Here is an 11,333-nt window from a genome sequence, read left to right as displayed (position 1 = left end):
TTGTATTCAATTTTTCCCTTTCCTTTATCTTCTTCCGCCTTTCTCCTTGATTCTTCTTCTTCTTCCCTTTTCTTAGCATCTTCCTCTTTCATTTTGAGGAACATCTTCTCGACAATCTTCATGGCGAGGTCGAGGACCTTGGGGTCTATTTCCTCGCCGGAAGATGTGATGGGGATTTCCTCGAGGAGAGGATCCACATGGTCCTTTTGAGTAGACATGATCGTTTCCTCACGCAGTTAAACGTAAAACGAGGTACAAAACTCTGATACCAATTGAAAGTAGCCTAGAGGGGGGGGTGAATAGGCTACACCTGAAATTTTCCACTAAAAACTTCGAGATAGTGTCAAATTCAAGTTGCACTGGTGCAAACCGATTCAGTTGATTTTGTTTACAACTGAACAAGTTTGAACCTGCTCAATTTAGATTAGATAAATAGTTCGGCAACCACCACAAAGGTGTCCTACTCCTCGTTGAGGAGCCCACAAAGGGCCGGGTCTTTTCCAACCCTAATCCTCCACAAGCCGACCACCAAGGTCAAGGCAATCTTTTCTCAAATTTGCTCAAAGAGCGGGTAATACAAACTTCTTGGGGTCGTCCACAAAATTTGAAGACTCCCAAGCAACCTCTAACCGTCAAGGAACACAAGGTTCCAAGAGTAACAAATCCGCACAAGGTTAAGTTTGCAACGAGCTCAAGAACAAAGAGAATGGGAGAATCAAGATGAAATTGACAGCGCGTAGATCGACTTCACCTCACACTAAGGATCCTTCAAGTGATTGAAGGAGATGCGATTTCGGGTGTGAGATGTGAATTGAATGCCCTTGTTTGGAGTTTGGTCAGCTGAGAAATCGTGGAGATAGCAGGAGTAATGAAGAGAGAGAGTGTGGGGGTATTTAAAGGATCCCCCAAATGCTGGCAACCGTTGGGAGAAAAGGACCAAAAACCGTTTGAACCGGTTTGTAAACCGGTTGAACTGGTTTGTAAACCGGTTGAACCGGTTTCCATCAGGAAGATCTTGGTTCACTGATCTACTTAGCCGGAGACTCGACCAGATTCAAAATCGGTTGAGCCGGGAAAAAATCCGGTTGAACCGGTTTTAAAAAAATATCTGCACACGACTTTTCTGACAGCTTTTGACTGTCAGACTGGCAGGGCAGAGGTGGCAGAAGAAATAGTCCAGAAACCGGTTGAACCGGTTTCAGGTCCTGTTGAACCGGTTTTTGAGACTGAAGAGCAAGTTTTGACAAATCTGAAGTGAACAAAGTTGGAACTCTTGTGGGGAGTAAAAGTGGTTTCTCAAAGGGCATTCATGATCTAGAAAAGTGTTTTCTTAGATGATTTTGAAGGAATTTGAACTTAGCTCATTGCATAACTTACTTAACCATTGCAGATCCCTCTTATTTGAACGACGATTCCTATAACTCAAGAATTATAAAATGAATACAGTCGTTGTTTCCAAGAACTTGGAGCATGCTATAAGATGTAGAATTTTTAATCCGCTGTGCTTCTCCTGTCTGTAGAATAACTGTGAACATGCTAGGAGCAAACATGTTAGAATCTCTGTTTGTTTTGTCATTTAATCACCAAAACCCTCAATTAGGGTTGATTGCACTTACAGTTGTCCTAGAACCATACTTGACCTATTCAGAACATCCTATTCGAATCTTGGATCAGAAGGACAAGATCACCCGAAAAAGGACTCTTAAATTCTATAAGGTACAATGGAACCAGCATGCGGAAGATGAAGCTACCTAGGAAACTCAAGACTTCTTGGAAAGAAATTTTCCTAGGCTTTTAGCTTCATGTAACTTGTGATATATGTACATTGGATTGTAAAGATGAAATAGACCCCATACCACCCCCTGCTTTGTATGAGTAATAAGGAAATAAAAATATGACGCGTTTCCTTTTCCATTACTTACCCTAGGACTTTAAATCTTGGGACGAGATTCTTTTATGGGGGAAGGATGTAACACCTCTGGTGTTACTGTCACTAAAACTTGAGCATAACATCATGAGCATTGGCATATCATGTGTTTGTTACACCTAGAATGCATCACTAGGTAAAAATTTCAAACAAGTTGTGATGTTATGATTTGATGTGTGGTTAACCCTAGGATAGGATACTTAACCCTGGAGTAGGGCTTAGAGATGTAAGTGAAGTCCAAATGAGTAAAAATCTCAAGAGACATTAAAAATGTTCACAAGGTATCAAAGTGGATGGACTTTTGTGGCACCAAAATCCTAATGTGCCTAAAACCCTAAAAACAAACCCTAGAAACCCTAATTGAAACCCTATGGGGTTAAATGTAAATTCTAGGAACTTTTGGACCAAAGTGCAAATATCAAAGTAATAGAACACTACAAATCAAGTACTTTTCACATTTGAGGATTTCCAAGTTGAATGATGAAGTTTGGACTTAAATGCAAAATACCCCATGAATACAATGTGGTGAAGTTCTGAATTTCAGTTGATTGAGGTCAACTTTGGAGCACTGTATCTCCCAATTCATAAGGAATTTGCCCTAGGTCAACACATCAAGTCTGAAGAGCTATGATAGGAGTGCAACTTTGCTTAAGTGACTAAACCTTGGTAACATACAAAATTTGAAGAAAAACAGACTTGAAGTTGGTTTGTCAGTCGAGTGTAACTCTGAAATTGGACTGACAGTGAACTAGGACCAAGTTTAAGAGCTATTTTGAGTATGATTCAGTGAGAATTTAAGTATGGTTGCTATAGCAAGATCAAAGTTGGATTATAGACCAACAACTTTGTTACAGGTGGATTAACAAGTTGTTATATATAAATCAGAGATCCAAGCCTAGCAAAATGCTTGGTCAGGCACTCTGAATAAGAATCCCATGGTACAGTACGCAGAAAGATTTTCAGGTTCATCCCCCTCGCCGCCGGTGACCCACGCGCTCGGATTCACGCCGGCGCCACGATTCGTGCCCTCTGTGGCGTGGATTATGATCGACCTTGGAAAAATCTTCACCTTGGATGAACTCAGAACCCTGTAGCCGCTCTGTCACCCATTCACTTGTCGGCAACGTGGCCGCACGGCCATTGCCGTGGCTACCACCGTTTTCCTCGGTCACGCCACGCCTTTGGCTATCTTACCACGTCGTCGTAAGTCATGGTCGTTACCTAGTGACCGTCGTAGCTTATTACCCCGCAATTGCCACGATAGATCGCCGCCAGTGACTCTTCTCTCGCTCCGACCGCCGCGCGTCTTCTCAAAATTAGCCGTCACCACCGATGGAACCTATAAATTGCCACCCCAGTAAGCTCCACTAAGTAATCACACACCCAACGCACCAGCCTGTGCCTCGGATTGTCCACCAGAGAGCTCTAATTTAGAGTTTTCCCCCAAATCAGTCAAGAACACCATCGTGTGTGAGCTCACTGTGGCCAGCTCTCTACAGGTCCGTTCATGCCCTCCTCGCTCTCGTTTCAATACCCCTGTGTGCTGTAGATGCTCATCGGCCCAGCCAATTGAACTAGACCTGGGTAGATCACCGGGAACACCTTGGATTGTCCTCGGTATGCGCCATCACCGTGGACAGAGAGTTCTCAACCCAGAATTGTGCAATTTGTTGAGGGATTCGTGTCGCCCAGGGTAGAATTAGGTGTCAAACAAAGGAGGGACCTAGCCATTGCGTTTTCTGGCCAGTATGTGTTCACCGGAGACGTGCTCGTCGTCGTCCACCTTCGTGGACCTCGCACTGCGAAGAAATAGAAGTGCGAGGGGTCGTGGTGCAAATGTCAGTGAGACAAGGAAATAGTGCTACAGACTCTTTAAGGGTTTTTCAAATTGCTAGGGTCCTCTGTGCAAACCTGGCAACGCGGGCGCGCGCGCGGGCGCGTTTCGCCTGTCGTGGGCCGACTCGGGCTAGATTAAGCCCGTTACTGTTTATGCTTTCTCTTTTTCTTTTTCTACCAGACTTAGGAAATTTATAGGAAATTATGGAAAAATGATTAAAAAATGATACCAATTTTGTAAGGCTCCTAAATTCATGTAGTATTTAATAAAAATAGTTCCAAGGTTTTTAGCCCAAACCAGGAATTATGTACTAATTAAGAAGGCCTAAACCTAGTCTTTTTGAATTTTATAAATTACTAGATAGCTCCAAAAATCATAAAACTTTTTGGGTAAACTTATTTTGGTACTTAGAACCCATGGGTAAAGTTTGATATGGTTTGGACATTGTTTGATTCCCAAACCCAAAACCCTAGCTCCTTAAGGTAAAACTGTCTAACCCTACTAGGGTATGGATCTATAAGACCCTAGTTTCTTTGGTGCACCGTGAAGGAAAATTGTATTCAAGATACAACTTGATGTATATCTACTATCATTGCATATTCATAAGCATCACATGAGCATTCATTGTTATATATGGTTATGTATAGAAAACGAAGAAGAAGTAACTCTTGAAGAAGAGGAGACTGCTGCATCAACAGAAAATCCACCTGCCGGGAACTGTTTTTATTTTGATATCTGTGGAACAGAGCCCGACTCCCCTACAACACAAGGCAAGCCCCGGTGCATTTGCCACCTCCTTGCTGTTTTAAATTCTTTATCACCTTATTTGATGCATTAAGTGATAGGAGTTGTGTGCTAAACCAATTGCTGCATTTCCTTCCTTGGAACTGTTTACCATTCCTTGATTACCTGTTTTATTAAAAAGGTTTTCTAATGCTTAGTCCTGCTTTAGAAAAACAAATATTTTGTTTTAAAATAAAAGGTGATGCTTCAAAAATAAAACTTGATGGTGGATCCATCATGGTCGTGATGGGTTCAACATCGGACAAGATGTACCTCTGTCAGATACCAAACTTTGGGTTTTAAATGATAAAGCTGAGACCGGGCGGGTGACCTGCATGAGAAGAGAGTCTCGGTGTAGTGTCTTCGTCTGAGTCGATTAAGGATCGTACCGATGTAGGCCTAATGATCGAGGACCTTTTAACTGGTCACATGCCTCATCATGGTTAAGCTTTGCCTCGGGCAAACTAATACCAGAAAGGCCAACACGCAATGGGAGTCAAGAGATGGCGAGAGTAGCATGTACCCTCCGTCGCAAGAGGCTGGACGGTGGTGTACCTATGCTCTCGGTTGGCGTGAAACCGGTCTGGTCTTAAGAAACCCGGTGGCGAGTTGACATATGCAAGGTTTAAGTGCTACATATGTCGTGTGATTGGAGATCCCCTGTTGGGTATTAATCGATTCGGATCCCGTTACTTCTCGGACATGAAGATTTGGTCACTGACTCACACGTAGCATTCCAGTGAACTAAAAGGGTTGATAAAAGACGGCTAGTGCAGGTCAAGTGCTTGAACTAGGGTAGAAAGAATCCTAGATGCAGGTAATTTTACTTAATCTGACAATAAAATTAGATTTTTAAGGATCCACTCATAGTAAGCTTTTCTGCAAACAGAGTTTTTAATTCTTGAATAGCCTTACCTTGATTTCCTCAAGCCAGCATATCCTTGAGAGTCTGTTTCTTTAGACTGGTAAGACTTGCGAAAGTACACTTCGTACTCAGGGTTTTCGAACCCATGTTGTAGGTGAGGAAACAACAGACTTTTGTTGTTTTTGTTCTAAGATGGTGCCCAAAGAAGAACCTCAGCAGTGAAGCCGCGAGAGGATGTTGGCCTCCCACTTGAAAAACAATATACTTTAATGTGGGAGGGGTTTTTGCCTCCCGAGTCTGTAATAATAGTACTCTATGCACTCTTATAACCTGGTAATGTAATATTAACACTCTCTCTATATTTTGATGAATGTAAATTAAGTTATTGTAATTCGCTTCCGCTTATTCGTTCCTCTGATGTGTTGTAATATCTGCGTGACGGGTGAAACACTCTTGGGCGAGGAAATAAGGATACAGATACTGAACTTGTCGAGTGATTATGTGCATCTACAGGGTTGTCCAAGGTCCGTTGGACAAGGACAACTGTAGGTGGGCCTAATAACTTGGGAGGTTCCGTCACAATATATCATATAGGTAGACCTTGTTTAAATTAGATATTTATTAAAACACAATCTAAAACTATAGATTCTAGATGAAGCCAAATCAATGCAGAGCTAGGCATGCGCGGTGCGCCTCATGCAGATCTAAACATGTGGCAGCACATTTTGGGGGTTAGATCGCATGAATTCAGTTGCGCCTCCCGGTGCACCTAGTATTTTGCCGTAGAGATGCCGGACAACGATGTGACAAGGAGAGAGGTGAAGATGACAGTTAGTGAGGTATGTGGTGTGGGGTGAGACAAGATGAAGTTTTCTCTCGCTTTTTATCTACGCTCGTGAGATCAGGGACGATGAGGGAGAAGGTACCGAACTTAAATGATCAAAAGAGCCATGCTTGTTAGGCCGTCCCAAGGCACAACCAATTTAATAGTGCCTCAGCTCGACCCGGCAGGCACGATATATTAAATAGTGTCGCGACCCGGCACGGCAGACTCGACCCAATAGTGTCGATGTCCAGACCGAAAGGCGCCTCCATTTAATAGTGTCGTGACCCGGTCCGATAGGCACAACCTATTTAATAGGTAACAACGAGTGCAGTTCACTTATCGGAGAGCTGCACCGGACGTCTGACAAGTGTTAATGCTAGTTTATTGTCATTGTGAATATTAGCTGTTAGATAGGCACCAGAGGGAAGGGGAAGGAGGGAGGGAGAGAAGTGCGATCGACTAGAGTGAGGCAAAGGGAAGAAGAGAGGTGAGAGAGAGAAGGGCATGGTGGTCAGTTGTTGAAGCACGACTTAAGGAGCTTCACCAAAATGTTGAATCTGACCACTAGATCCACCAGTTTAGTGAATATAGATTTCGTAGATGTGAACTATTCGACTAACTTTTCAAAAAGTAAAACTTGTTTTCTCTTTTATTGCGATTTCGGAGACAGTACATAAATCGTTCACCGAACCTTCCCTTCGTAATTTATGTGGACATAAATTTTTTTTGTGGCACTGTAAACAACCTGAGCGCCGCTCTGGTGGTTTGTTATTGAGTGTTGATTTGGACGTTTATGATATTGGGGCTATAGAAGGAGATTTTTTTGTTAAATTCACTTTGTGCAATAAAAATGATTGCTTCAAGTGGGCTTTGTCATTGGTCTATGGCCTGGCTCAATTAGACAAAAAAGAGATGTTCTTATCTGAATTGGTTCGCATGGGCAACCATGAAACACCACCTCTTGTGATTGGTGGTGATTTTAATATCTTAAGATTCTCTAGCGAAAAAATAAAGACAATTTTGATCATCGGTGGCCATTTCTTTTTAATACCGTTATTGATGGTCTATGTCTTAAGGAACTAAGATGACTGATTGTAAATTCACTTGGGCAAATAACCTCGAAAGACCTACGTATGAAAAGTTGGATAGAATCCTAGTAACCACAGAGTGGGATCAAAAATATCCTTTGTCTTCTGTAAGGGCCCTAAGCCATGACATTTCCTACCATACTCCTCTATTATTGAATTCTAGGGAATCAAACTCTAGTTCCTCCCAACATTCTTTTAAGTTTGAGCTAGGTTGGCATCTGAGGGACGGGTTCTACGATATGGTTTGATAAGTTTGGTCATACGAGTCTGGGGTCAGTCACCTATGGAGAATTGGCAGGCTAAAATTAGGAAGCTTAGGCAACACTTAAGAGGGTGGCAAAAAATGTAAGTGGGGCGTACAAAAAAGAAAAGAAAGGAATTTTGAACAGTTTGGATGTGTTGGATAAAAAAGTAGAAGTATCTGTTTTGTCAGCGCAAGAGCTTGACTTAAAACAATACTTGCAAAGTAGACTTGCAGAATTACTAAGAGAAAAGGAGGTAAAATGGTATCAAAGAGCCAAGACTAAGGTTTTGTTACAAGGTGATGCTAATACAAAATATTTTCACTTAGTGGCAAGTGGTAAACATAGAAAGCTGAGAATTTATCACCTTAAAAATGGGGACCAGGTTATAGAAGGTGATGCACCTTTGAAAGAGCATATCACTTCCTAATATAAAGGTCTTTTTGGTCCATCGGAAGCATCTAGAGCGTCTTTTGACTCGTCTGTAATGAATGATATCCCACAAGTATCTCCGGATGAGAATTCATATCTAACGTCAGTGTTAACTGAAAACGACATTAGAGAAGCAATTTTCCAGATGGAACACAATAAGGCCCCGGGGCCATATGGCTTTCCGGCGGAATTTTATGAGGTGTTTTGGAATGTTATAAAAGATGATTTGTTGGCTTTTTTTATGCTTTCCATAAAGGGGAGTTACCTCTTTTTAGTCTTAATTTTGGCTACATTATTCTCGTGCCTAAAAGTAAAGATGCTATGTTTATACAACATTATAGACCTATTTATTTACTAAATGTTAGTTTTAAGATCTTTACCAAAGTACTTACAAATCGAGTATCGGGGGTAGCAAGTAAGGTAATAGGCCCTTCCCAGACAGCTTTTATACCAGGCAGGAATATCATGGAAGGGGTAGTGGTTCTTAGGGGTGTAAACGGTACGGATATTATCCGGCCATCCGAAGAGGCTAATTATTCGGCTGGATAGTTTTTTTTGGATATCCGCATAATTTTCGGATTTTGGATTCGAATTCGGATAGTACAGTTCGAATATCGGATACGGATATGAGATGACTGATATCCGTCGAATTTCGGATATCCGGATATCTTCTCGGATAACTGTCCGGATTTCATATTTCGGATATCCGGACATCTACCCAGATATCTTACCAGATTTCAGATAGTTACATGTGAAATCGCCCTAAATACCAAAGTTTCAACATAATCAATACTTCACTTTATCATTTTCATATGAGGATTTGAGGTTATGTTCTTATATAATGTCTATTGATCCTAGTAACATATTTGTAATTTTTGGTCGATAGTGGAATATTTTATGAATTTAAATGCATTTTGATAATTTTCTATAGAAAAAATTATAATAATACACAAATAGTCTCAAAAAATCATGAAATTTGACGGAGGAGCAATATATGCCCATATAGCATCCTCAAAAATGTTTGGGCCATAAAATCTAAAGATTGCCAGTGTTTCTTTCAATTCACTTTCACTTGTTACGTGAGTTACATGTGATATCACCTTAACCATCTAAATTTTAACATAATCAATACTTCACTTTATCATTTTCACACGAGGATTTGAGGTTATCTTTTTATATGATGTTTATTAGTTTTGGTAATTATTTGCCATTTTCGGTCGACATTATAATATTTTATGGATTTAATTGCATTTTAATGATTTTCTATAGAAAGAAAATAATAATACACAAATAGCCTAAAAAATCATGAAATTTGATAGAGGGGTAACATATGTACACATTGAATTCTAAAAAATGTTTGGACCATAAATTCCATAATGTGCTAGGGATTCTTTCATTTCCACTTATTGCATGAGTTACATGTAAAATCACCATAGTTATCCAAGTTTCAACATAATCAATACTTCACTTTATCATTTTCACATAGGGACTTCATATTATCTTTAATAGAATATTTATTAGTCCTGGTAACTTATTTGCAATTTTTGGTAGACACTAGATTATTTTATGATGTTAATTACATTTTGATGATTTTTTATAGAAAGAAATTAATAATACACAAATAGCCTTAGAAATTCATAAAATTTGACGGAGGGTTAACATTTGTCTACATAAAATTCTAAAAAATGTTTGGGCCATAAAGTCCATAAGATGCCAGTGATTCTTTTCATTTTATTACACTTGTTGTGTGAGTTACACGTGAAATCAACTTAAGTATCCAAGTTTCAACATAACATTTACTTCACTTTCTCATTTTCATGTAGGGACTTGAGGTTATCTTCTTATGGAATGTTTATTAGTCTTGATAACTTATTTGCAATTTTTGGTCGATACTTGAAAGTGCATTCATCCCTTTTGTGAGTTTTGGTGATTTGGATGACAACAGATTTAAAAGACTAACAAGTTTGCTAAGTGTTGAACAGGAAATTCGGTATGATGAACATACTTGAATAGTGTATAATGACAGTGAACAAAGGTTCAACACAAGGTTAAATAACCAGTGAGACAATGCAAATGGATATAATAGATCTCTATATTGGTTTGAATATATGGACAAGACCTGAGAAATCACTATATACATATGATCAGAATAGAGGATGAAGTGATTAAGAGGATTGGTCAAGCCAAAGTGAATAAGATATGAGGAATCGTGAATTGGCTTGACCATATTACTATAAGTCCATATATGCTTCTATGAGAATCAAACTAGAGCTTGATTAATCTTAACAGTTATACCTAGAAGACATTCAAGCAAGGTTCACAATATTGAAGAAATGATTCTCTCAATGGATGCTCAATATGATGTGACTCAAGAATGGCTTGATAGGGTGAAGATAGCAAGGAAAGGGCTTCAAGGAACTAAGCGAAGGTGAAGGCCAAGCGACGGCTTGTGGACCGAGGTACCATGGCTAAGGTGAAGAAGAGAGTACTTGCACTAAGTCGATGAACTAATCAACTATGAAGAGTTATAACATGTTGATGCATCAGTAAGGTGACTTGAAGCCATGATTTGAACTCATACATGGTGATATGGTACAAGTCACATGGTTTGATTTGTGTTTGCTTCAAAAGGTGAGACAAAGATGTTTATGATCCTTATGAAGCAACGCCATGGAAAAATCACACATGAGACACCAATTACTCAAGGAGTTTACTTAATTATATTTTATTTAACTTGAGTATAGGAATCGTCGTACTATCAAGGGGGATCTAAAAAGAAGGTTGGTGTTTGCCAAAGCTCAAGCCTCTATATTCAAAATATATTTTTGAAAACCAAAAATCTCTTGAACGTTCTATGGTTAACCGCGGTTAGGTTTGAGAAACCTAGAGTGTTCTTGTTCAAAAACAGCTGAACTTCTTCAACTGCAGCTGAGCTGAACTTCAGCTGAGTTGAGCTTCTTGAGCTGCATCTGAGCTGAACTTCAGTTGTGTTGAGCTTTCTCAACTCCAGCTGAACTTCAAGTTCAACCAGGGTCTAGACAGGTTCAACCAGGGTCCAGGGCAAGTTCAATCGGGGTCCAGAGAGGTTCAACCGGTGTCCAGGGAAAGTTCAGCCAGGGTATTTTCCCCAGACCTCACTAGTCAAAACCAGTTGAACCGGTCCTAGGGGAGGTTCAACCGGTGTCAGGGTCACCTGACCGGTCTGACCTCCTGACTGGCAGACTGACTGCCAGTTTGACCCCCAGGCAGTTGAACCGGCCCTAGGGGCGGTTCAACCGGTGTCAGGACCTGTTTTTGCAGTCTGACCTGCAGTCTGCCAGTCTGACTGGCAGA

Source organism: Zea mays, chromosome 6, assembly GCF_902167145.1.
Source record: "Zea mays cultivar B73 chromosome 6, Zm-B73-REFERENCE-NAM-5.0, whole genome shotgun sequence".
NCBI classification, from domain to species: Eukaryota; Viridiplantae; Streptophyta; class Magnoliopsida; order Poales; family Poaceae; genus Zea; species Zea mays.
Note: the sequence above shows the minus strand (reverse complement) of the source record.